Source organism: Rhipicephalus microplus, chromosome 6, assembly GCF_043290135.1.
Source record: "Rhipicephalus microplus isolate Deutch F79 chromosome 6, USDA_Rmic, whole genome shotgun sequence".
Taxonomy (NCBI): Eukaryota; Metazoa; Arthropoda; class Arachnida; order Ixodida; family Ixodidae; genus Rhipicephalus; species Rhipicephalus microplus.
This window is the reverse complement of record NC_134705.1, coordinates 56,143,047-56,170,999: the sequence shown is the minus strand read 5'-3', so window position 1 is coordinate 56,170,999 and position 27,953 is coordinate 56,143,047. Positions and strand designations below refer to the sequence as shown.

The following is a 27,953-nucleotide window of genomic DNA, read 5'->3' as shown; positions in this document are numbered from 1 at the left end:
CGAGCCGACAGGAAGTGGGGTGCAGCGAGCAGCGAGAACTAACAGCGAGAAAAGGAGTGGCGAAGCATTGCACCGCCCTCTCCTACACTCTTTCGCACCACTTTCTCCGGTTGCGAGGAGCGAGACTAGGCACGTGCGCCCGCCGCTGTTGGTGTGGGATGGGAAGTAGGAGCAGAGAGAGACCAACTGCCGGCGCACGGACGACGCCGGATGCATGACGTAGCCCGACGAACAAATGCATTCGCATTCAAAAAATGATGCCGATGGGTAAATATTGTGCTCTGGTGGAGTGAAAGTAACGCCAGCAGCATGTTCCAGCCTGCGTTCGCAGGTTAACCTACGAACTACCGCGTCGCACGTTGCTGAAGCGCAGTATGCGTTAGGGCTGGAGCGGGTTCCCAGAGCGCACACAGTGCTCCTAAATATGATAGTTCTTGTTTGAATACTTCAAACAGGGATGTCGATTGCATACAATTATCAACACCTAAGATGAGTACACCTGTCCCGTGTACCAAAATTACTTCAGAGGGCACGCACTAACAAAAAAGCATAGGCACGATGTAATTTACCGCACTGCAATACTCTCACTCTTTATGAAATGCTAAAAGGAAGAAGGAAAAAGTAAACGCCAAAGCACAAAGCTTGAATACATTCACAAAATATCTGTGAAAAAAAAACGCAAATTTTTGGTCTGTCTGACTCGCCTGTTCATCAAAATGGCTAGATTACAACCGCATCCGCAGCACCCACGAATGCTGACCTGGTTTCGCCGTTCAAGCTTGTGCGTATTTTCAACAAAACGAAAATATTGCGTGTTTCTGAGGCACAACCTCCACAGCTCAATTGGCACGTTTCTTCATATCATAAAAGGCATACGCTGCGTTGAAAATACAACACTATACACAAAAAGCGGGCTGTTCCTGCGCATTGATACAAGACCATACACTGGTGGCACCTTCGCAAGGCTTTGCATTATGCAAATTACGGCCTTCGAGATTGTACGTACACGCTTTATGCTCGCTATTCGCCTTTTCATTCGGTTTCAAGATTTCCACAGCAGCATCACGTGTTGATTCCAAGACGCTTCCGGTCTTCTAATATCACTAACAACGAAGCAGAAAGTTTGTTTTTCAGGTTTTGTTATAGTAAGAAAAATTTCTTTTTGAGCTGTTAGGCAAAAGAAACACGCTTGAAATTAAGCGCTATATCCAATAATGTTGTGTGTTTCTTAGAAAAAAATGTACCTGAAATATTTGGAGGGTCACAAAGACAAATGTGTAATAAATAAGTGAACTACTCACTAAAGCTATCTTTCCTTGCCACTGTTATCAGGCTGCGTGTGCGTAGAAAACGGGAAAGCGCCCAGGACTTTCATACGTAAAAAGCGATAAGGTATATAATGGAGGCCACCCAGTCATTTTGCAAGATTACTGCCAGATAGCACTCATGTTTCACGCAGTGCCTCCAGAATTCCATTCACCAACTTTCTCGCACACAACATCAAACACACGTTTTACTCACTCTTTCCAGTAGCAAAACAATTGTCGTTCAACGAAACTTGCAGTAGAACATGCAGATACGGGGCATTTTTTTTTCTGTTCATAACTGACGATCTACGAAGACGTGCATATCGAGTAGCAGTGTGTGCCTGTCTATGTCAGCTTTGTGCGCGATTAACAATACGCTGTGTTTTGGTATATGTTACAAACTTCGGTTAACACAAAGAATCAATCACGATCACAGATGGTACTCGTCGCGATAGAGACGTGCCACTAGGTGACAATGTGTCTGTGTCCATGTCGAATGATGTGCCAATGGAAATGGCACCTGATCCCAGATATCTCTACTAATAAGTACTACTTGTATGAAGACGGGCTTCACTTTCGTAGTATACTGATTATTATGATATAAAAATCAGCCACATTTTGGGGGATATTGGAAGGCTTCTGGGACTTAATATACAGATTACGAAGTTCAAACGTAGTATTCAAGCGATGCATAATCCACTCGCTAAGGAGCGGAAATTACTGGCATTCTTCAAAATGCTCCCATACAAACGTCTTTACAAAATAGGCACACCAAATCCTAACTGTTGCTCACAGTTCTTTGTCATCTGCGATTCATCCGGGTGAGGAGTAAGCGAAATCGACTGATCAATATTAGGTAAAGCAATATCAGTATATAGACTCCTTGCAGTGGTTAAATTGGAAAGCAAGAGAAAAAGTGGTACCTATCAATCAATTACATGCACCTCTTTTCACTGTTTAGCAACTTTTTTTATCGTATTATATTGTTGTCGCCAATTAAGCTGTGATACCAACAATGCTAATCGAAAGCAATCATTGTTAGCCGCTTATGTGCCAATACGAGGGAGATATTAGTATGAAAGCGTAACGTACAGACACTCCTGGTGGCAAAGGAGGCACCAGGAACAGCAACACCATTCTTTGATTTTATTTTCACAATTTACATCTGGGCCTTTCCGCAGGTACATCACGAGGTTATCTGTCACGCGCCCGTGCAATCTCTTTGAAAAAAAAAAAAACGACAGTTGTACATCTAGACTCATGATTCGTTGGCTGTGTTCACTATTCTAACGTGCGCTCTGTGACTGCAGGAGCGTACTCTCACAATGGACCGAAATGCGAACAGCGGAAATTGTGGCTTTCAGCCTAGTCAACCTTGACAAGCCCTTTCTCTCGCCTATAATTTTTGCTTCCAGCTGTTTTCACAATAGTGCGCTGGAATCAAGGGCATTATTCAATGGTCGGTTGAACGGCGGCTCGGCACATGTATGAATATGCAGGAAACAACCGGGTGATCCTCCTGAGCCGAGACGAGGCGGCTCGCATGGTCCGCGAGCGCGGCTGCAAGTGCCGCAAAGCACGCTCGGACTCGGTCTCGGGCACTGGCAGGCCGCGGAAAGAGGACTACGTGTGCACTTGCCCCCACTCGGCAAAGCAGAGGAAAGCCAAGAAGCAACCCAAGAAAAAAACTGGTGAGCTAGAGGGCGTACTAAACACACCAGGTTTATTGGTTACATATGTACAACTACGCAACAGAACAAATAATTCACACGCTTGTGTTCACCAGCTGGAAAGGGCCTGGTGAAAAATGTAAGGGACCCTGAAGCCTTTCCTTTGAAAGTTGAACGCGATAGCGGTATTCTGTTCTTAGTGCGTACTTCAAACACATAGTGGATGAAATATTTTCGAACTTGCATTGCACCCAGTACGTGCTTGGACTTAAATAGGCTGGTGCACACCGGCGACTAGCAGTGCTCGCGCGACCATTTGCGACTGGTCCCAAACAGTCGCGAACGGTCGCAAAGCAACGGTTTTGGCTAGTCGCTTTCTAACCGATTTTTCAGTCGCGAGACTGCAGCCGCAAATCTGCTAAAACCAATCAGTGATGCTCAATTTTATTTTTGTTTTTCATTTCGCTGGTCTTTTGCCGCCAGATACAAACAAGTGCGTTCCTCTCAGTCTATGGCACCATGGCCACTACGGAATACTTGGCTTAGAGATGGTTGGGCGCAGCAGCCCGAGAAAAGTGTCGAGTTTACGTGGCGGTATTCGTGAGAAGGTTAACACCGTCAAAGTAAAGAGAAAATTAATTGTGAACCATCTTTTCTCCGTATTAAAAACCGTTTTATTGTCTTGAACTTGATTTGTCACCGCCTTTAATGCAGCGCATTTGGAATGCGTTTGTGTTTTATGCCTTGGCAACGACTTACGACGCTGCGTTTGAGACGCGTTTGTGCTGTATTGTAGACTGTGGCAAGTCAATTTAAATTCAAAGACTGTTTCTGAATACGTACGACTCTCGGAAATACTTTTCGTCGTCTCAGCGCAGCTCGGGAGGCAGGTGGCTTGAATAGCCGCCAACTCCCGCGATAGAAAGGATGGTCACACCCACTACCGGCTTCTTTTTTCTTTGGAGGCATCTGTGATGCTAGCGCTGACACCATGGAACAGCGCAGACAATGTCTTGTTCTTCGCTTTAATTGAACTTGACGCTGTTGGGAACGCTGTGCGAGAACGGATGAAAACAATAAATGCGGCGCGCCCGGTTTGCTTCGCTCACTCAGCTGGCGGTGATCAGCTGATCGGCGTCGGTCTCCGTAGTTCTCGCTGATAACGAGATCCGCACGTACTTACCGGTTTTGCGCCTTCCGGTCTCGCGGATGCAGCTTCGGCCAGTGTGAACATCAGCCCCTTCTTGGTCGCCAGTCGCAAATGTTCGCCCGACTGCTGTAGTCGCTGGTATGCACATACCTTAAGAGTGCAGTACCATGTGTACTTTCTGTATTGAATACCTTCCTTTAAACTATGAAGTCAATATGATAATCCCATTTTCTGATGCTCTATGGCAATGAACATTTGTACTACGCATTATTACGCCAATGTTTTATATTGTATTGCGAAGCATGTATACAGGATACGCGTGCTCGTAGAGCAAGAAAGCTACTTTCAGCGCATTTCCAAGCAGAGAAAGCTATTTTCATTGTATGAAAAAAGAGAGGAATTAAGGAAAATAGGAGAGGCGTGTTTGTGTGGTAGAGAAACCACTTGCGACGCAAAGAACTTTGGTTCATTCTTTAGTCAGCTCCAGAGGTTTTTTTGTTAATTATTTCGTATGGATCTTTTTAGGATTTGCGCTTACGCAAATATGATAATTTTTCGCTCACAACTACCAACGTGGACGCCGGAATGCCGGCGAAACGAGCTCTTTAAGTTCGTTCTTTACAGTGCGCGTCTGCTAATGCCAGCATGTACATCGAAACAACAATTAAACTTTTCATTGCTGACAATGCATACCATCAATCGCGAGTGTGGCTTTATTTCGCAATGCATACAGACTATTAGGTGTAATTAACGTATCACAGAAGGAGCATTAGCTTGTTCTATTATACAAAAAATGCTGTGGACTTCAGAAATGGATTTAGCGCTAAGACGGGCGTCGCTGTCGTCTGCTGCGGAACGTAAGCATGATTAAAAACCTTTTTTGTTTAGGGTGCTATGAAGGATGGTCCGCTTTCTCGGGCAGACTAGTTTGTTCTGAACTCGCTTTGTGGTGGTGATAGCAAGAAGACAGTGCGGAGCACTTGATAGCAGCGTTAACTGGGAGCTTTAGAATACTGGGGCCGAATTCACAGAGCTTTCTCTTGGCTACGCATTTTCTTAGCCAAGAATTCTCTTATCTGGAGAGATTACTGTAGCGCGGGTATGAATTTAACTTGTTTGGCACTTAAGAGGGCAAAGAGGACACACGATAGCCGATGAAACGACAAGGAAAGAAAGAAGTGTGTGCCGATAATATCAAGGTAGCACGCAAAGCGTCTAGCATCGAGAGTATACGATGATAGCCAATGATTTGCTGCATCTAAGTTTCAGTTCCGCGAGCGTCTGCTACAGCACTTACGGGATGCCGCGTACGTTGTAATAGACGTTTTGGTGGGCTGTGCAAAGCCAAGCACTCGTCTTTCATCAATGACTGTAGCTAAAAAAATAATTGCTTGATGGTCTTAAGCCACCGAGAATTTCATGCACTATCTCGCCAAGTACAAGTAAACAACTCTCCAAGTGCGCCACATAAATGAAACCACACATAAATTGATGCATGCAATGTTTGAAAATGTACCTCGAATGTCTTCCCCTATTGAACGTGACCAGTTACCTTACAATTCAATAAAGCTGCGCTGCTCCTTAACTTATTCTGTGCAATCTAGCACGGTATAGTGGCGAACGTAAGGGTGTTTTGTACCTATAGTCAAAGGTAGCCTTTGTTACAATATTCTTATTACAAGACACATTAGCGACTTTGGTGCCTGCAGACTAATTGTGCGGAAATAGATAACAGCAGTAATCAAATGAAATGTGAGCGCAATTTCGGTGGTTCCATGCACCGCAGCATTTTTTTAAAGCCGGGCTGCGAGAACGTGCATACGCTTACGCTTAGGTATGTGTCTACGTAAAATGAGGGAGACTCGTCGGGAGGTGTCTCAGTGCTAATGCTTTTCACAAAACACGCTGCAAATATTTCGTCCAGCGTTGTTTGAGTGAGCAAACAAAGCAAGGGACGTGTATACGAGTCTTGAGTTCGAGAGACGTTATCACACGTGCGAAAAGAACGAAAAGAGGGAGAGATAGACTCTCGTTTCGGCTTCGCGAAAGCTTAAAATTGATAGATAATAAAGACAAGTTTATGGCCCAGCAGACGTCAGGGAAAGCCCCGCCGCAGTGGTCTAGTGGCTAAGGTACTCGGCTGCTGACCCACAGGTCGCGGGTTTGAATCCCGGCTGCGGCGGCTGCATTTCCGATGGAGGCGGAAATGTTGTAGGCCCGTGTGCTCAGATTTGGGTGCACGTTCAAGAGCCCCAGGTGGTCGCGATTTCCGGATCCCTCCACTACGGCGTCTCTCATAATCATATGGTGGTTCTGAGACGTTAAACCCCACAGACGTCAGGGAAAGTCTCCGCAAAGCAGCGTCAGATGCTCGGAGAGCATAACAAAGTGGAGTACGCGTTATATGGGAGCGATAGCCACTCAGAAAGCGAGATGAAGTGTGACTGTCTTTAGACGTGATAATCAATGCTAATTAGGAGAGTTGAGTTATTGAGCCAAAACTTTCTTAAATAACGATAATGGAAACAAACTGAGTATTCATCTAGTGAAAGTGACAATAGTGACAGTGAATTCATATTAGTTGATTAACGATGTCACAGGCCGATATATATTTTTATTTTCTTATTTATGTTTGGCAAACTATGAGAAGGTAGCCTACGTTAGAGCCGGCTATCCCAACGTCATGACAGTAATGTACAAGAATAAATAGCGCACGGTTATACAGTCACATGTGGCGGTTTCTATCTTCTAGTAACCTTGGGCAAACGTATTCTAACCATTTTTTCTATTTTTGACAAAGTTTCACTAGACGTTTTTGCATTTGGCGTCAATCGAAGGAATAACGATATATCAGCAATAAGGCGAATGCAAGCACTGCTGCAGTGGACGAGCGGTTACAGCGCTCAACTACAATCTAGGAGGTACTTGGTTCAATTCGCAGAGTCACCGAGCACCTTTTTTTTCAAGAGGTTGTCCGGCCTAACAATATGCGTGGTGGCGGGTACTAATTTTTTTGAGAAAGTGGCTTTCGCACTTGCTTCTTTCACTCCCCTTTTGACCCAAAAGCGCTGTACTGTGCTCTTTCATAAATTACACAATTCAGAATTCATAATTTTCTCCTCCATTCTCTCTTATCGCAAAAGTGTCCTGTTCTGAAATACCAATATTATACCGGGTATATTACTTTTCACGTGTTTGGATATTCGACCAGCAATCAGTCGTCACGGTGTTTTGAAGAAAATCTACACATGCAGCGAGCTAACTGCTTGCAGCCAAGTTGACTTCCTTTGTAGGGACACGCTTTCGTGCTAACTTGGTGGGCATCATCACATTCAGCAAGACCAAAGAGCACGGACAGTTAGAACTGACACAAACAGAGTGATTAGTTTGTGTCTTCTCTCCCGCTATTTGTCATGCTGCACGCTTCAGTGTAATGTCGCTTTCAATGGTTAAAATGAACTATAGCAGTTAATCGAGTTCTGCTGAGAGGGTTCCCTATTGTCAAGAATGAAACAGAACAATGGCAATTTGATTTGTGTGATAAAGAGATACTCTGCTTTTGGTTACTCGAGTAAATTTCTAAACCGAAGTTTATTTTTTATTAACAACGGTTCAAGTGCTAATGAAAGGGGCATGGACAAAATTCGTGTATTCAGCTTGACTAGGTTTGTGACCCCCATTGTTATTGCGAACCGGTATCACAGTATGCGTAAATATCATACACATATACAACCATGGGTGATGGCTTGCTTATTCTGATTAAAATTGAAAGTTTGAAATCAACATATTCAACCAACGCAATGTGTACAAGATATGCCATGTAGAGTAGCTATGCTCTAAACTAATCTTCGCAGGTTCGTTCAATTTTACCCAATTTCTTCCCCATGACTGTAGGTTGGTAAATCAAAACAACTTCTTCGAACACACATATTTTGTGTAAGGTTACATTTATTTTTATGCAGTACAAAACAAATTGAAATGGATAATGGCTCAAAAGAGAAATAACTAGAAACGAATTCAGCCAAATCATTACCAAACTTACTCACCAATGATAAACGGATTCTCATTTAAAAGATACATACATACATTTATACATACATACATACATACGTGCACACATACATACATACATACATACATACATACATACATACACATACATACATACATACATACATACATACATACATACATACATACATACATACATACATACATACATACACTCAGGTGTAAATATTAAAATAAATGGCAATAAAACAACAATTCTAATACACTCAATTTGAATATACTACAGAAAGTAACTTACAATAGAAATCCACCGGCACTGTTATGTATGAAAACGGTGTTTCTCGAACCCTCTCGAAAATGCTTGATGCATGTGTTTTCTGCTGCTGCCCAGTGACAAGCAGTTTTTATGAAAAACACAAGAGTAAAGCCCTTGACAATGTCATGCTAAACAAAAGGGCTGTGCATCAACATTTTTTACATGTCTGCAATATCACTCTGTTTATTTACATAGCTTGGCTCATTCACAACCCACTAACAAAGCATGTTAGGACACTTGGGCTTAAAGTTGGAACAGCGCGAAGAATTTCTAGACAATACATGAATAATACAGTTAAAAGCTACTAAGCTCCTTGGTGCAACCAGTGTTTATATTGCCAGCTATAGGCGCCATTTCGTTTCCCAAAAACACTTCTCAAAAGTAGAATCAACTTTATTTAGCTAAAAGTTTCTATTCTGGCGCGTCGTGGTGGCTGAACGGGGGAAGTGACTCTTCCGGCCAAGAAAACAAAGACCAATTATTTTTCCAGTTCATGAATTCACCCCATGCTGACAGTGAGGCAGCTGGTAGGAGTGGTTTTAGAGAGAAAAAACCACTACATTTCCACCAGTTGTGGCCTTGGGTAGCTACTTCCCTTGAACAGAAATGATGAAAAACACTCCTCAAGAAGACTTCAAAGTTTGCACATCAACACAGTTCCCATACAGTCTGCTTGAAAAATATTCAGTTTACAGTTGGGCAAAGACTGTACACTATGTGAGGTGATGCTCCAGTGCACTGCATGTATGTCTTGCTGCTGGCCTCAACTGCGATGTTGCTCAGCACATACGTGTAAAATAACTAATACTATGCCGCTGCAAAGTAATTAGGTGTCATTTGCATGAAACAGAGACCACAATAAAAGAACACAACACCATTTGTCTTCACACAGTTAAAAAAATGTAAATAAATTTCCACAGAGTTTTCACAGTTCATATGAGGATAGTAATATTGGTTGTAAACACATTGTTACTTTCACTAACAAACTATTTTAAGATGCCAGATTCAATATTAGAGTATACCAGTACTTTTGTAGGGCAAAACAATTGTACAGGCACCTAGAAAACACAAGTAAATGCATGCTACAGCTACATATAAATAAAACTAAATACCTTTATTTCTAGTCTTAGTAGAGCTGCATAGATGATAAGTCACTTGCTTTACAATATGAACAAACATATCCGAGCAAAGTTTACTTTTAAAAAGTTACACTTACATAGTAGATAAGTAGACTGTTGAAGTACGGACAAGCAGTGGGATAATACCCAAGCACTAAAATCCACTGTTAAGATATACTAGGAGTAGTGATGATGCTCTTCCTTCCAAATAAAATAATCCACATAGATTCATTTCCCAGAGCTTATACACTCATGGCATCATTGGTGCTATACAAATGAGTGCATACTGAAGGATTACATCGACTAAGTACAAGATTACTGCATTCATGGCTTTAGTTCTTGTACTACAAAGAATGCAAACACAGTTACCATTGGCGACCATGGATGCTGTGATTTCTGACAGGTAAAAGCAGAGGCACGCAGGCACTTAACACACATGTTAAAAACTTCAGCTCAAAAATATTTTCCCACTAACACTACAGCAGCCCTTAAATTAGTGTCATAGTTTGGTATCGTCCATGCGAAATTCAAATAATTTCGAATGAAAGCAAAGGAACTGCTGAATAATTCACTGCTGAGAGGTTAAGCAGCAGCTGCTCCTGTCATCACAATGTACTCTTTCTGCTGTTGTAAACTTTCAGCAGGAGAACAGTCACTGGCGGTCCCTTTATACTTTTTGGTCTTCTGTGCTCTGTTCTTAATACACTGTACATGACCGTGGAGCACCGAACCCTTTGTTACTGCTAGAACTTAGAAAAATAAAGATTATTGTTACAACCATGCTACATGCAAGAGTGTAGAGTTGTTAAATATGTGCTCACATTTACAGATATTGTATTTTCAGAAGCCAATGATAAGCCTCAACACACACACAAACAGTGAACACTGAAAATATATTTTAATATGATACAAGAGCAAAACTACAATGTTATAGATGAAGACATGAAACTTCTGACAGGCATAAAAAGCCAATAAAGTTTCTTCTATTCCGACTTTACACTAGGTGCGAGCAGCAGACCACAATAAATTTCAATAAGAAACACAAGTTAGAGTGCGTTACAACACAACAGCCAATGTTCATAACTTTAAGGCTGTCTAACATACCGCATTTATGAGCAAACGGGCAGTCTAGAAGACACAAAGAGCTTGTCGATTATGAGTTTGCTTATTGCTGACATCTATTATTCTAAATGAAGAAAACCTTTCAAAAATGCACTTCATCAGGAAAAGTAATCATACGCAACAAACGCAATGGGCTCCTACAGGTGCCACCAACACTCACCATTATTGTTGATACCAGTGTCTTGCCGGATGGATATGCTGCGTCGAGCACAGAACACAAAAGGAGCGCTCCATGACTTCGATTGCATGTGTGCTAGCTGCATCGCTCTGCTGCTGAAGTAGGCTAGCTACAGACAGAGAAGTGAGAAGCCATGGCTTTAAAACACACTGAACGTCACCTTTAGAGATCAACAATGCATACTTAGTTCAGGTACAATTTGTAGAAAAATATATATTACCATGCAATCGTGGTGAACACGTTCGGCTGAAGCACAAGCCACAGCACTGTGAGAGAAAAAGCTACATTAGGTAAAAGATGCAGTTACTGGCCCTATGTCGTCCGAGGCTTCTTCAATAGGTCTTTCTCCTTGTAAGTGGTGAACAGCCAGGCAATTTTCACCCACTTGCTATTTCCTTCCAGAGCACTTGATCCACAGAGGGAGTCACAAGCTCGAGAGCTCAATAAGGACTCAAATTATTTGTGCTCGTTTAAAAGCAGCAGCTTTTGAGTCTCAGATGATCGGAGTTTCATTCATAAGCCGCAGGCTTTCAGCTTTCAACATTCTCGCTTATCTAGCAATTAATTGCTATAAATGTGGAATAAAAGTTATGTGTAAGAATATTACAGGTATCCACTGCAAGCAACCGTGCTTGGGTTTTCAATTGGTGCACAGTAGGTGGTGTTCACGTAATCGTATGTATTAACGAAAAACTAACCTTGCAGCCAGCCGTTAGGCAGTTTTTTGCCCTCGAAGCTCCCAAGCAGATTGCAGTACTTCCAGATGAGGCTGCCCAGCATGCTTCCAGGCCACATCCGCGGAATGATAACAGTCCCAGCAGTGACATGGGCTTGCACAGTTAGGGAGAACGTGACCTTCATATTTTTGTACAGGTGCTCCAAGTCATGATGAGGATTGATGTGCCAGAGTTTGCAACCGATGCATCACAGGACCTTCCCAAGCCAATCACTGCAATCTGTGAAGAGCCGAAAACGAGATATTTAAAAACAATCATTAAAACACTCACGTTTGATACTTCCTTGACGGCGCTATTACTTCGTTAAAATGACCAAAATCTGCTATAATCACTTTGAAATAAACTGAAGCCTCATGAAATATTTACGTACCGCAATATATATGTCCTACTGAGGTATAGTACTACCACAGTGGTAATTGTCTATTAAACTAGTTTTCCAAAATAACGTAATTTTTTTAAGTGAAACCTGGCTCCTGGAAAATAAATTCACATTAACTTGCCAACTATCAAACGTGATAAATCGACAGGCCCAACCTCATAATCAAACAAGAGCTCACTTGTATCAAATCACAAAAAACTTCTTGAGCATTTGCTCTATAATAAATGTATGTATATAACAGTAGTAGTTAATTTTTCATGCTTCAACTTACCATAGAGAAACATTACATCTGATAGGCTTAAAAACTTGCACACGTCATAGATCTGCGTGAATTATAGTACCGGTGAAATTTAGTTCTGCAAGGTGAACTCACCGATGGCAGCATTTAGTAGCCGTCGGTGTCATGAGGAACCAAGTGTGCTCTACGGCCAACAGGTAAAGGGCATCTGCAGATTGGAAGCTGCCAATGACAGCAATGAAGGGCTGGCCAGGCATGCACGTTCATTGATAAAGTGTAAGAACTGGCCATGACCGGCTGTTGTCAAGGCTCTAGTGCCGTGCATAACGATGGCGAGACGAACTTGGAAATTTGTAGTCAGGTGATATTGGCCTACAACTTCATCCAAAGCACCGGAGAAATCTTTGCTTTTTCTGGGGGCCGGAGGGAAGCTTGACATTCACGGGCTCTCGCTGAAACATAGAACTCTCAAGTTGTTAGCGAAGAACAGTCCAGGCGCGCTTCCAAATAACACGATCCCCAACAAAATGTAGCATCTCGCAGCTTTGGTTGATCACATCACAGCGCTAGGACTATGGTTACCACAAGAAGGAGAAGTGATGACTTAACAAACAAAAGCGCCAAGCTGCCCCACCGCAACTTCGCAGGGCAAAACAGTTATCAACGCTGTCTTTCAATTTTCGGTCCCACGAGCACAGCTTGTTCACAAGTCTTGGAACGTCAACACAGCACCACTGTTCACAACGAACATCGTTTCACTCCCGAACAGTTCATTGCTCTCAAGTAAATAGAAGCGTACGGGCTAACTAGTGGCGAAGCAAGAACTGAGCGCGTAGTTCATACGTTTTCGTACGTACTTGGGGTCACTCAAGTAACGTCGCAAAACGCTGTCAATTCAAAATGTCGCACAGCACCCAAATGAGATACTGGAAAGTCAAGCGAACGAACTGTTACAGGCACACAAACACACATTGCAGGCTTCTAGAGTGCTGGTTGCCATCGATACATCGACGCCGATTCCCGCTTGATAACCACACCGACGCACAGGCTTCGCTGCGCTTCACCGTACATCATTGCACTGCCGCAGCTTTCCGCACTGCTTACACGCACCGAAAGAGCTGCCGTAATCACAACGCATCCGGTCGAACGCTCAAGTAACTCGTGCGAGAAGTGTTTGCTGAAAGTCGCACCGACTGATATGCTGTTTACGACGCCATGTTGTTTTCGACAACTGCGCAGCACGTAAGAGAGCTCTTCGAAAGTACTTGCACTATTTTCACGGCGTGACAAAATTTTTTCCTATGTGCGAGGGGGGTGATATGACGAACAGGACAGGCGTGCCAGATGAAAGAAGTGTTTTGGCAACGTCACGCAGTGAGCTGATGTAGAGGGTATTGCTTCACAACCAATCACAAGCTGTGCCTTTCGGTCAAGCCGTCGTCTGCTCGCGTTTGTCGTCTGCTTCGATCAGAGCATGCGACAGGGAATTCGCCTTCGCAACGCTATTATTCTCAGGTCAAGTGGTAACTGCGTCGCATAAAATACGTGTCAGTGGCTCGCTCTACCTTTGAATGATGTTCGTGCGTCAAGTTAAATGGCTGGTAATTATCGCAGGGATGAATTTAGCCAAGATTTTCTCCAGAATTAGGAGGGTTAGCATATTTCCGGTCTCATACAAAGTTACTAGGGTCACTTTATTGCGACTGCTTGCCATATTATCACGGTCCATGTCGGTGTCTGAACAGTGAAGGTGAAAATGAGTGATTTGTTTGTAGTTCCATGCGTACTCACGCACACCCCTAATACGCTTCGGCTTACAAAGTTCCAGATTGTCCCAAAATGTATCGACAACTGTTTTTCAGAGATCGCACCCATTGGACTGTTAGAGCCAATGGAAGTGCACTAAAGCACAACCTTTATGAACCGCTCACTAAAAAGTTCCTCTCAATTTTATTTGCAATAGCGTGCAAGGAATGTGCTCCCATTAACCTCTTTGGTGGTAATTTCCACTAATTAGGCAAGGATGGGGCGCAACACAAGAACATAACAAATAAGGTTGATCCTATGCCATGCCGCGTTTGAATGCGCCGACTATTCACGTATCACAATGGTTTTTATCCAACCACAAATCTTTACATGCATAATTTTACGCCATTGACGCCCAATAGAACTCTTCAATTACTGCGGCTTCGAACTTATTGGACGACGGTGGTTGTGAACACCATCCACTGCGTACAAGAGAAACAACACACGGAATTGAAAGCACCGAAATAAATGAAAACGCATCAGCAGTCATCAGGCAGCCCTTCATGGGCGTGAATTAACTCAAAACTAGCCACGGCACCAAAGTATACCACCGCGGCGGGAGGTTCTAAGTAGCCACATTGTTCCTAAGAGTGGTCCGGACCACTCTTAGATTGTTCTCTAAGCCACGCTGTTTTTATGCAAAATTTTGCTTTGTGAATCCACTTACGAGCACTTTTTGGTGACGTAAGCAAATATAGCAACTGCATCACCATCACTGACATGTTCCCGGGCAGTCACAGCGCGCTTTATTGCAGCGGCCGATTTGACAACGATGGCCTCTTACGACGTTTTTTTTTATTTCGTGAATCGACATACGCAACGATATTTCTCTTGCGCGAAGATGTTTTCGTAAGTGTGTTTTGTGAATCCAGCCCCTGTTCCCAAGCGCTGCGGGCATTGAGGGCGTAGCGGGCGTCATATAAGTTTTTGATTAGCGTTTGCCCTGCTGCGAACCGCAACGTACGATCGCAGCGACAACGTAGTCTCGAAACCAGTGCTTGCGAGCCACATGCGGGCCGCCATCACCGCACGCAATTTCGGATTTTTTTGAATGCGGTCACCGAACGCCAACGCCGACTCACGTTGCGACGCATGCGCAGTAGCAGCGACCGCATGACAAAGGCTCGCGGTTCATTATTCTAAAACTCCCTAATAAAAATGGATACAGGAACTTGCGTAGTGTTGGAAACACGTATGCGAGATTCGCGGAGGTTATCAAAGAAGCACCACATGCGATTACTTCCCCACCGCCATTTGGTCAACATTATAACAGTTCAGCGACGTCAGTGTGATCGTCGCGCTATCTTTTTTGCCAACTAAACGCGCTCCTTCCACAGGCGTGTTCGAGGGCATTTGTGCTCTTTTGAAAAAGTTCTTTCATGCCACCTGCACCATTGCGATTTCTACTCTCAAAAGCAGCAAGGGTGCGAATGCAGAACTATCGTGCTACTCATTTCGCGTCTATCAAATATTGCAGATAAATATAAGTAGAGATGGTCACCAGGGGCGCTTGCATCGTGGCGGCAACGCTGCTGTGATTGGATACTTACTGAGCGCAGTGAAATTGAATGCGAGAGATCGTAGCTGCATGGTGATATTACTTTTACTTCTGTGTGCCTGTGTGCATAGTTTGCGCGATAAAGCTGGTAGATTAATTGTGCCGCTCGCCGTGAGCACTGCTCCTGGGCAAGAGCAAACGTGGTGGGCTACCCGATCTTTGCCGTAGGCGTCTGTCAATCTAACTGATTGTCGCTTTACCTTGAATACAAACTCCTTGATTCTGAAAAGACCCGAGTTGAACTCTTGAATGTGATGGTGCTAGTGTGACTGGCAAGCGTTTGATGCAGTGAATGCTACGCGCCAGCTTCTTTGCATATAAATATAGTTTGGTAAGATTACACTGTTTGTTTAAAGGTTAAGCCATAGCGCAACTTGTGATAAGCTAGCTTCTTGCAGCTTTTTAAGTTAGTCGCCTACTTATTTGCGTGGTCGGTTTCAATGTGAAGACCACTTCATCTCTGTCTGGGTTTCGATTGTAATATTTGATTGAGGTCTATCGACGATTACACTGAGCTGTCTTTTCCTCATTGCTAAGACTTCAAATAAAAGTCAATTATCTTGGGCGCAATCAGCAAGACCATGATCAAAAAAGAACTTAATAGCGTAACTCTAACTAGCAGAAACAATAATTAGCAATAAACCAGTAACGGCTAATTAGCGCCATTTTACTCAGCGTGGTCACGAATAACTTCGTGGCGATTACTAAATTTAGTTAGCTCGTTATCTCGCATGATTTAATTAGCCTGGTCCTAGCTTTACATCACTTCATTAGCATGGTCTTTTTAAGATGTGCGTAATCATTTCGGCCATAGCACAACTTGGAGTAATTAGCTTGGTCATGGCATGTCTTGGCCTAACTTGCCAGTTAAACCATCCAACCAAATAGTTTATATGCCCGCCACACGTGCTCGGGTGCTAGTGAGTGATGACAACAAAGACGACGCGCACCGGCCAAGCAGCGCTCTAGAATTTAAAGGCTGACCACAATTATTAACACATGGCCTTAGGTTTAGCTGTAGTCGTGATGTTGTAAGTGCTCAGCTAGTACTGATCTTAGAGGCTACCATGCTGATTAGTCTAAAACACAATGGTGCAGTCCTTAAAAGCTTCAAAATGAATACATACACCTTGTGGCTCTAACAATATCTTCACCAAAAGTTTCTGACACTTTTATTGCATGGTGTTGTAGTTGGGTTGTCAGCAGCATCCTACCGCTGCCGCCAGTTGATGTCTTCCGGAGTATACCCTAAGACCGGAGAGAGCCAAATTCCTGTTGAAATGTCGAGGAGAGAGCAGGTGCGGTTAACAGGAGCGTTTATATACATTATACTTGGTGCAAGGTAGCGTGTCACTACAATGTTTTTGGTAGCATGTCTCGAGTGTCTCTGCGCTCGTATTTTTAAAATGTATGCCTCCCAGGATCCCTTGCAAGGATATCAATGTAACACAGGATGACACAATCAAATTGTCCTCTTCACCTCCGCCTTCGAAAGGGGATGGCCAAACAATTCCTCCTAACAAACTCAAGGAAAGAGAAGAGAGGCACGCCCAGTTCGTACTATGGTGAGGAAGGAAACACTGCACCAGGAACACGACACAGCACAGCGCGAAGATGTTGGGTTATATGTAAAATTCAAGTCTGTAATCTGTTGCAGTGAGGAGTCAACGGCGCCAGGCAAGCCACGGTTTGTAGAAACGGTAGCATGGCGGCAGCACAAAGAACTTGAGAACGCACTCGAATATGGACCTCAGTCGATTGGCCCATTGTCCGCGGCACTTCGACGAGCAAAGACGTACAAAGATCACCAACTTTTTTAAGCCACTTTGCGAACAGCCCTTCATAGGCTGTCAGTTGGTCGGGTAAGTTCAAAGGTTTCTACGAGGGGACACATCTGCGTCGCGAAATTCCAAGTACGGTTAGCGTGTCGTTGTCGCTTTTGGTTCACCTCTGGGAGCACTGTCCAGCAACCGTCTCACATTTAAGCAGCGCCGTGCCAGGGAGGCCGATCACAACAATGGGGCACTTCTGCAGTCAGTGGAACGACAAACAAATGAAAAAAGCCTCTGGTTTGAAAACACCGCCCAACTTTGTCGTCGGTCCTGGACGCGATGGCTGGTTCCATCGTAAGAAATGACACTCAGTGCGTTGAGTGGTGTATTCGACTGTTTCGTACTGTTGGCCAGGTCATAAGGGGGTGTCGCCAGAACTTAGAAAGATGCCCAGGTTCACAAAACTCGGGCGAAACTCGGCCGATCCTGCTTAGCACCCCTAATTTGGTTCACTTTTCGAAATGCCTGTCCAGCTTGGAGACTTTTTTTTCAAGTGGTGCGTAGCGTTTCAAGTTAGCGCTAAAGCATTGCACGTGCACAGAAACAAGCGGCACTGTGGCGGAAGGAAGGGAAAAGCATGACCTACATCTCCCAATTTCATTTTTCTGCCAAATATGGCGCCACCTGCCCTAGGTGGTCTAACTAATGTCTTGAATGAAGAATCGGCAGGACTCGGGACAACATGGGCGAAAGGGGTCGATTACGTGCGTGCCATTTCCCCTCAGGTAGAGGTAGGGGTATGCACAATACCGGAGGTACTGGTGCGTGACGGCAACCTGCAAAGAGCGGGGTCTTCGACGCAAACAAGAAGGTAAAGCAGATGAGTCAAGATGAACACTTTGAGGTAGTGAAAATAAACACAGAAGTGGATAGTGTGGGTGGTTTATAACGAGACAGAATTCACATCAAAAAGATGCTAGGATGTTTGGTGGGCTCGTGCTTTACAGGACGCAGCAGTGGCTTTTTCGGCAAGCACATGGGCCCTTCGGTGTCCCAGATAGCTAGTACTGAGGAAAACAATGAGGTGGACTCTTTGACAGGTGGTATAGAAAAAAAAACAGAGAAAAGGTAAAAAAAATGGAGAAGCCACGTGTTGCGAATGTTTACGTCACCATAAAAAGTGACCAAAAAAGGAGATTTAGAAATAGAGATTGAAGAGCAGTTAAACAAGGAGCATGTAGGTGTTTATTCGGTTACAGAGACACACCTTAGAGACATGGAAGAGCCACCACAGATTCTGAATTACACTTTGGAAGGATGCAACTGGATTCTACCAGAAATAAAAGGTAGGGGTGTTGGAATTCTATATCAAAGCAAAGCCACTTTGCATTGAGTGAAGCAAACGTATTCAGAGCACCTCTGGGTTTTGGGCCTGGTCGGGAGAAAGAAAATGTGGCTAGTTGTAGCTTACATGTGAGTGGGGAATAACTGTAAACAAAAACATTTTGAGATAGTATATTGCATCCGCACCGATATCACTGAATTTGGGCAGAGGTCCAAAGTAAACCTTCCAGGGCACATGAATGCTTGACATGAGGACCTTGACAGAAATTCAGACACTAATGGCAGGTTATTGCTAGACATCTGCGAGTAATTTATCGTGGAAGTAGTCAAGGCGCAGATTGCGTTGAAAGTCAGGCACAGGCGATCGAGCATTCATCATTGTCTTATAAAAAGGCGAATCTATGGCGAACATAGAGAGCTGAACAGTACGTTATGTTAGGCTAGTTAGTACACATTAGGCTGAAATACGTGGCGCAAGGATGACAATGAGAAGAACGAGAAGAGACAGAAAGAGCCTCAAAAGGGTGCTCGTTCTGTCTCTTCTCATTCTTCTTATTGAAAAGAAAAGGCAAAAAGTTGGCGTAACAGAGAATTTCGGGAAGCGATCGAGAAGCCGCGTGAGGCATCACGGGAGCGATTACAGGTAAAGAGGCAGAAGTGGCACCGGGTGAGGCCAACATATTATGGGATATATATAAAAAACAGTTGTGCACAATTTGGCCAAGGCAAAAACTAAAGGTTGAAGTTAACGCTGGATCACTGAAATTCCCGAAAGAAGCAAGGCCTTGCCTAAGGTATTTCGAAGCCACTTAAAAGCGCTTGGGAGGTAATCTGTACCAATGCGAAAGCACATGGTAGATGAAGGAGCAAATAATTTAGAAAGGTATGATGCATAAGCTATATATGAAAGGTAACAGCAGATTTGTTTAAAAAGATTACCCAGGGGTGAGTAAAAGTATGAAAAAGAGTGTAACCGAGGAAGGTGTAGTAGTTGATAATTTCAAAAAAAAAGGCTGATGGAAAAAATCCTTTGCGCATTACTGCTGGCTTAGATGGCGTTCCCATTGTCACAAGTCCCGTTAATTAGGGAGGCGACCACCGGGCTAATCTCAAGGGCCGAAGTATCGGCCCCCTGAACTGCACCACGAAAGAGTGAACAATTCAAAAGTGGTCCTATTTGGCGTGCCAGCGGACGCCAGCCGTGGCTAAAAGAACAAGTCAGAGCCGAGAGTTGATAAACAAAACAAAATTATATTCTCAATTATGGCAGATTGATACGATACACAAATATGCACACTCAACTATAGTTTAATGCGATATGTCACCAATTGAACAACGTACTACACAGTACAATCAGCCACACTCGAAACAACGAACACAAACAACAATACTCACTACAATGCAATCGCATGAATCGAACAGCCAAGACACTTAAAGACTAAAGAGTTCGAAGACTTATTCAATACAAAGTCCTTGGAACAAACTCTGAAAGATACTCTTTCAAGAATCCCTCACTCAATGTCCAGCGCTGTTGTTGTTCCGCCGGCCCCGAAGTTTCTCTTCCAGGAAACCTCGCGTCTTTGATTGGCCGCTCTCCAAGCACCAAACGTCACCGGTAACACGTCGGCTCCCTACGCGTTGCCATTGCAGGACGCCTCTTCGCTCTTTGGCGGTAGACATACTCTTCTGCTTGTAGCATGAGTCTTCACCCCTCAGGTGGAAATCCTCTTCACCGTCGGCTTTGTCGCCAAGGACAAAACCTTCACCGTTACAATTCGGCGGAGTGACCCTACGCACACTTGCGCAAATCTTTCATCTTCTGCCTACGAACACGGGCGCAAACTTTCTTATTCTCCTCCTTTGTCACTGAGGACAAAAGGCTTCGCCACACGGCGGAAGACCCTACGCACAGTGGCGCACCATTCCTTCTTCTCCTCATTTTCTTTCTCCGCTGCTCGCTTAACTACCTTTCGCGCTAGATTCCAGAAAATTCTCATCGTTTCGTCAGCGCGATGCACAGCCAACGCTGGGGAAAGCGCGAGACGTTTTGAGGGCCGTTCGCGACTCGTGACGCAACTCTGCATTACCCCGCCTCAGTACCTCAAGAACCTTCCAGGACTTGCTCGGCGGCCGATGTGAGAAGGATGGTCGGCGAGACTGCTCTTCTGAAGGGGGAGAGACGGCATGCCCGGGGAGCCTTTGGATGTTTGTTTTCCTCTTTATCGTTCACCTTGAGGCGCCTCTCTGTTCTTGGTATCGTTACTGTCGCTAAAATTCGGCGGCGCGTGCTTTTTTGGTGCGCTCGTTTGTGACACCGATCCACCACATTAACGAACTAAGCCAAGGCACTAGACAAGCACTGCTGAAATCGGTAAAAGTGCTTACAGAAGAACAAAATACTAAACACTCGGTGGAAAATAAATTAATTTATTTATATATATACATTCATTTATTTATTCTGGTATTTATTTATAATAGCCTCAGTGTGTACACTTTATAGAGGGGGTGGGGGTGTACATAGTAAACAAGAGCATTACAATAAATGTATGAAAGTAAAACTCAATTCATTACACAGAATAATTACAAAAAAACAGAAGCCTACATCGAGTAGAGTACAATACAAAGAAAAAAAACAAGTAGCACTAAAGAAGGCTAGATATGACATTTTTAAATGCAGTTGTATCATTTATATCACTTAGAAAGACTGGTAAGTGATTTCAATATTCTGTTGTTTTGGGAATAAATCTGTGCGAGCCTGCAGTATTTGGAAAATATGCTATGGTAACCTCATGACGATGACCGAGCGAATGTGAGCGGAACAAAGCTGGGCGTAACAACAAGGAACGAAGAGTGGTAATGTGGTAGCGAATTTTGTGAAATATACAATTGTGTGAATGTTTTCGACGGGTTGCTAGAGTGAAGGAATTTAGAGCTGATTTTATGTTTGTCATACTGGCATTGTGGTCATAACTAAATGAGATTAAGCGAACAGAGCGATTTTCTCTTGCCTCAATGCTTTGTAATAATGTAGCGCAATGCGGATCCCAGAGAGATGAGGCATATTCTAATTGAGGGTGAACGTATGTAGTGTAAAGAAACAGTTTTAGTGAAGGTGGGGCAAAATAGAACTTTCTTTGCAAGTAACCTAAAGTTTGGTTTGCTTTAGCTGATACGTAATGAACGTGATGTCCCCATGAAAAGTTGTTAGATATGTAAACGCAAAGGTAATAAATAGAAGCCTGGTTGCAGGGAAAAAGTGTTAAAGAAATAGGACAGAGAGGTAACATTGCACCTGGTTACGCACATGCTTTTCCATTTAGTGACGTTTAGTTTCATCTGTCAGGTGTGGCACCACTGTGATACGCTATCCAAAATACTCTGTAGTGATGTCACGTCTGAGTCGTTGGTTATTTTGCGATAAAGTGCACAGTTATCTGCAAACAAACAAGCTTGGGAATCGATGTTGGTAGGTAAATCATTGATATAGGTCCGAATTAAAAGTGAACTTCGGACTAAGAAGGCGTTCCCATTCGCCTCATCACCGAACTAGGACATAGCACTAAGGAAGCACTGCTGAAAGCCGCAGAAAAGTACACACAGGAGAAGTAAATATCAGGCACTCGGTGGAAAATCAACGAACCTAATCCCTGAAACTAAGGGGGAAAAGGTTAACATTCACTTGCATAGACCGCTAACCATTACATCTGCACTCTACAGGATGGCGATTCAGGCAGTTAAGCTACGTATAGGAACCTGGGCAGAAGAAATTATTATTTTGAGAGAACTTCAGATTGGATCTCAATCGACAAGTGGTCATGACGATAACAAGCTCGTTCTTTTTCAGTGTAGAGAAATATCTAAAATAGAGACAGGCCCTTTTAGGTTGCTTACCTGGACATCAATGGGGCGTATGACAATGATAATCAGGACATTTTGTGGGGCACATTGAAGGAGGTAAGCATAAGAGACGGTGTACATATTTTCAGAAAAATGCACCGAGAAAGTACAGTTTGCATAGAATGGGAAGGAATTAGGCATAGGCAGTGCTAAAACTAACAACGCGCTGAGACTGGGATGTCTTTTGTCCCCGATGTTATTTATGCTGAACATAATGAAGATAAAACAAGACCTTGAGAAAGAAGGATCTTTGGATTTAATCTGTCACATAAACAGGCTGATGCGATTGTTGAGCAGAAGCTTAAGGTCTATTTTATCCAGTCTATAATGCCGAATTTTCGGATAGTCAAGACGATATACAGTGGCTGGCAAATATATGCGGAAGGAAAGGCAAAGCTTGAGGACTGAGATTTAGTGCAACGAAATTTCGACTCATGGTATTTATTGATCAGGAAGATCAGGTGGTTTCAATGCATTGCCACGAAATACCGAGGGTAAGCGAAGACAAGTATAGGTGAATGAGGGGGATAAATATACGAAGTTACAGGGAAAAAATCGGCAGCTAAGTAAACAGGAAAGCCGCAACAATAAAAGTAAGAGTGTTATAGGGGGACAATGGGTAGGAAGTGCTTCGAGGTCTGTGGAAAAGCGTAAGGTTTCAGCGGTTACATTTGGGAACTCAGTAGTGTCCGTGGAGTTAGAGGTGAAATCAAGAATGGATATAAATTTAAGAGCTGTGGGACGCCTCGTGTTGGGTGCTCACAGGAAGATGACGAATGACGTTGTAAAAGGGGATATGGGATGAACAGGCCTTGAAGTAGGGAAACTCAGAACAAATTGATATTTGAAGAGAGGCTTAAGAAAATGAAGGAGTGCAGATGGGCAGGGAAAGTGTTCGGGTATTTGTATAGAAATGGCGTGAACGCAAAGTGGAAAACAAGAACTAGGAGGCTCATCACTGATTGTGCGGATGGCAATGTGGGTGATATTACAACGAGAAGCATTAGCAAAAAGTCTGAGAGGTGAATAGGATTTATTGAAAAAAAAACAGCGATGAAAAAGAACTCGGCTTTCAATAACTATATACCACTAGGCCAGAACGAAATAAGGCAGGAGAGGTTTCATGATAACTCCAGGGAAAAGCTTTACCGTTCGAAGCGAGGTCAGGTTGCCTTTGAACACGCAGTCATAAAGCGAGATTTAATAAAAAAACTACAAAAATGCACATGCTCTGTGGCAGCTGAAAAAACTATAGAACATGCTATGACTCAATGCAGCAATATGCACCCAGGTGTACGTGTGAGTACAAGCGCACATGAGGCTTTTGGTATAAGGAATAAACATTGAAAGTTGAACACGTCCGCGATAGAAGCGAGTAAAAGACGGCTAGAGTATTCGTAGGAGAAAAGTAGAGATAAAGAACAGAAATAACAGAAAAATTAGGGCATTTCGCTCAAGATGCGGAGATGGGGCATTATTTATTTAGTTATTTATTTCATGGAAGTAGCTGAAGCATCAGGTCAACATAAAAAGAAAGCTTTCTTTTCATAATTTTTTTGCGAGCCTGGTGTTACACATGTCATCGTCCCCTTAAAAAGAGAAACTCATAGCATCTGTCCATCGAACCATCATGTGCGTGTGAATTCGTAGCTGGCGCGCACATAAAGGCTTCTTAGCCATTCCTGAAACCCCTTGGCCTTCAGGCAGTCCACAGTCGCAGAGCCACGAAGCGTTGATTTGGTTCTCTATAGATGTTCTCTAGCCTGATGACTCACTCACGCGCGCGTTTATCTCAGTATTCGGACATTTTGTACCTCTGGTGCTCCCAGCACAAGTTTTCTTTGAAATAACAGTATAGGCAAAAAGAGCGCGAACGTCGTTTCACTTGCTTTCGCATCTACGTTTCCGAAAGGTGCGAGGTGTGCGTTTGGACGATAACCTGATATCAACGTCTGATCGCATAAAGTTTCTTGGGTAATCTTGAACATTCATATGAAGTTCATAATGAATTATTGGGACCACTAAGTAACGGGACACAAGAGAGAAGACAAGCGAGCGGAGATTAGAGCGCAGAAGTTCCATCTTTATGTGCAGTCATTTACTCGCAAGGTAACCTATGGAGTACGCACCATAATCAAAACTCGTTCATAGTTTCAGCCACATATCATTCATTCCATTTATCCCGCACACATTCACCGCCATCTATCTTCTTTTATATCAGCCTGGGGACACACATATTTCACCCACCTCAAAACCATCAACGCAGGCAAAACCAAGCACTGCGTCTCATGGCATTCAGCCATTTCTTAACCAATGCAATGCCAATTAATCAAAACTTCAATATTCATCCTCTTCATCAATCATCCCAGCTGAAGTTATCTATTGTTATGTGTAAGCTCGTTTAGTAACAACATTGATAGGTTTTCTGAGCTGAATAATCATCTTCTGCCTAAGATTCGCACGGCCTACGGCATTTTCATCACTACGTTTATGGGAAGGAAGCTGTGGAATTTCCTTCCTTACGTCAATAAATCATCAAGCACGGAACATGCATTCGAAAACTAAGAAATAGATGTTGCAACAAGTGTCTCAATTCTAGCAATCTTTTCTTGGTTACACGGTATATTGTTTTTATGTTTTGCAGTGCAATTGTCGTTTTTTTCAGTGTTACCTTTTCTTTTGTATCGGTTCAACAAATATGTGTTTTTGTTTTTGTGGTCAATGCGAAGCATTTCTTAGTGAGCTTCGGCGACGTTGAACGTATCTATCTATCTATCTATCTATCTATCTATCTATCTATCTATCTATCTATCTATCTATCTATCTATCTATCTATCTATCTATCTATCTATCTATCTATTATTTATCTAGCCGCTTAGGACTTTTAGTTGTCGTGGCCGTTTTGATAATTGTTTCGATACCAAACTCGGTATGGCATAACATGCTTGTAGGAAGAACATCTTTGATTAGTCATAAACTAAATATCACGACTAGTATATCATTATAGCCATGATTTGCATTTCATGGTCCTGCAGCTCTTGCGGTGGTTGCGTTCACATGGCCATGTTGCAAAACCGGTATGGTATAGCATGATTGCATGGCGAACACAAGCGACAGACCATAACACGAAAATTATGATATGCGTGTCTTGTAACAACATGACTACATGCCACGCTCATGATGCGCTAGCTGCCATTTCGCTAGCGTCACATATAGCGAATTTCGTTACAGTGCATGAATGAATGACGAAGGTACGTGACTTGTGCAAACATGATAATCGTGAGATGCGTGCCATATAACAACATGACTACATGCCATGCCCTTGTTACGTTGGCGGCCGTTTCACTAGCTTCACTTATACCAAATTTTGTATTATGGGAGGTGAATGGATGACGAAGCTATGATACTGGTGCAAACCTTATAAACATGATATAAGTGTCATGTAACAACATAACTACATGCCATGCTCATGATACTGTCGCGGCTGTTTCTCTACCTTCACATATACTAAACTCAGCATTACGTGACGCGAACGAACGAATGGCATAGGTAAATGACACATCCAAACATGACAATGAAGACATGCGTGTCATGTAAGAACTTGAGTACATGCCACACTGATGATGCGCTCGCGGCCGTTTCGCTAGCTTCAATTATGCCAAATTTGTTATTACGTGACGCCAATGGATTACGAAGGTATGTGACTGGCGCAAACATGATCATGAGACGCGTGTTATGTGAGAACAAGACCACATGGCACAGTCCAGGCGCCAATACATTTCTACGTTACGTGGAGTGGTGTGCATGCTCACCGACGTTCATTTCGTCCCGTCACGCCGGCGTTGCTGCGCCAGGCACCGCGCATGCCACATCCTCGCAGGCACGCGCCGCGCTGCGTTGCTTTGACGCATGCGCATTTCAGCTCGTCTGGCGTCCCTCCGTCACGAAAAGAGAGAGACGCTGTGTTGTCTGGGTAGCGCATCGGCACGAAATTCAGCGTGTTACATTTCGCGCCGGCTGTTGTCGGGCCGCACTGACGGACGCTGATCGCGCCAGTCACGTCTGGCCTCAGACCATAGAGTGCTCGCGTTTCGCCAACGTAGCGTCGCTGTGCCCAGCGTGCGCGCGCGTCAGCGCTACATTGCAGTATATTGGGTCCTTCATGATGTGTTCGCGGCCGTTTTGCTAGCTGCACATATACCGGATTTCGTTTTTATGTGACGTCTATGACTGACGAAATATACGACGGGTGCAAACCTAATAATCCTCACACGCGTGTCATGTAAGAACATGAGAACATACCACGCTCATAGCGTGCTCGCGGGCGTTTTGCTAGCTCTATGTACACAAAATTCGGTATGACGTGATGTGAATAGATGGCGAAGGTAAATGACACGTTCAAATATAATAATCTTGACAGGAAATTGATGTACGGCATTATTTGCCTCCAACTCGGAACGTTGTGGTAATTTTAAAGTGACAAATCAACATTTCTATTCATGCTTTGCGTATCGTCGATTCCCACTGTACGTGGGATCTGCCGATTTTTTTCGCACTGTTCTTTTTCTATTTCATCGAAGATACTGTAACCACTGAATTATGCACTTCTCGTTTTCTCGTTCACGTTTTGTATGGGAGGCCCCCGACAGTTTTTAACTTTGGGGCTCCTTGAGTACTACCAATCTTGTACACACTTTTTGTAAACTAGTATTGTCAATATTGAATAAAGTCCTGAACTATTAAATTATCGCGAGCATGAACGTCATTTCACTCGGTTCCACAGTTGCGTCTTCGAAAGAAAATAGGTGCGCACACACGATTAGGCAAGCAGCGTGACCGCTCTTTACGCTTATCCTATCTATACTTGTGCATTCATTTCATGCTTCTTTCTTCCAGATTGAGTAACGTGGTTCAAGTGCTGAGATGTTACCGTTATTTGTTCGCACCCGTCCTTTGTATGCTAATGTTGTGCGTGCTTAGGGTTGGGTTGTACGCTGCAAGTTTTCAGCTGCTTGCCGTTTCTCCTGTGGCATGGCGATTTCGTACAGCAGCATTCGTTCCTACACTCTTGTGGTGAAACAGTGCACGGTTATGATCTAACTCAGTGAAACGCATATCAGTTTCATTTTATGACGATTCGTAAAGAGATGTATAAACCATGTTTTTATTTTTATGAACAACAACAGTAAACGTACAATAGTCGATGGCAACTAAAAGCGAATTACGTGCGAATAAAAGATATGAGGCTGTGCAAGTGAATCGAACAAGTGTGTTTACGAGCGCTTATTTCTTTTATTTCAACGTGTTCCTCTTACCGCCACTGGGTTCAAGCCGATTCGCACTGTTTCCA

The 27,953-nt window shown here is 43.5% G+C and overlaps 1 long non-coding RNA gene across 1 annotated transcript; it reads right to left on the bottom strand.

The window, feature by feature from the left end:
• Positions 1-8,069: 8,069 nt before the first annotated feature.
• LOC142764774 (uncharacterized) lies at positions 8,070-13,432 on the bottom strand. Its single transcript, XR_012883871.1, has 3 exons — positions 12,362-13,432; positions 11,571-11,828; positions 8,070-10,981 (listed from the first exon to the last, which is right to left on the bottom strand). It is a non-coding gene; the product is annotated as an uncharacterized LOC142764774 (long non-coding RNA).
• Positions 13,433-27,953: the final 14,521 nt, after the last annotated feature.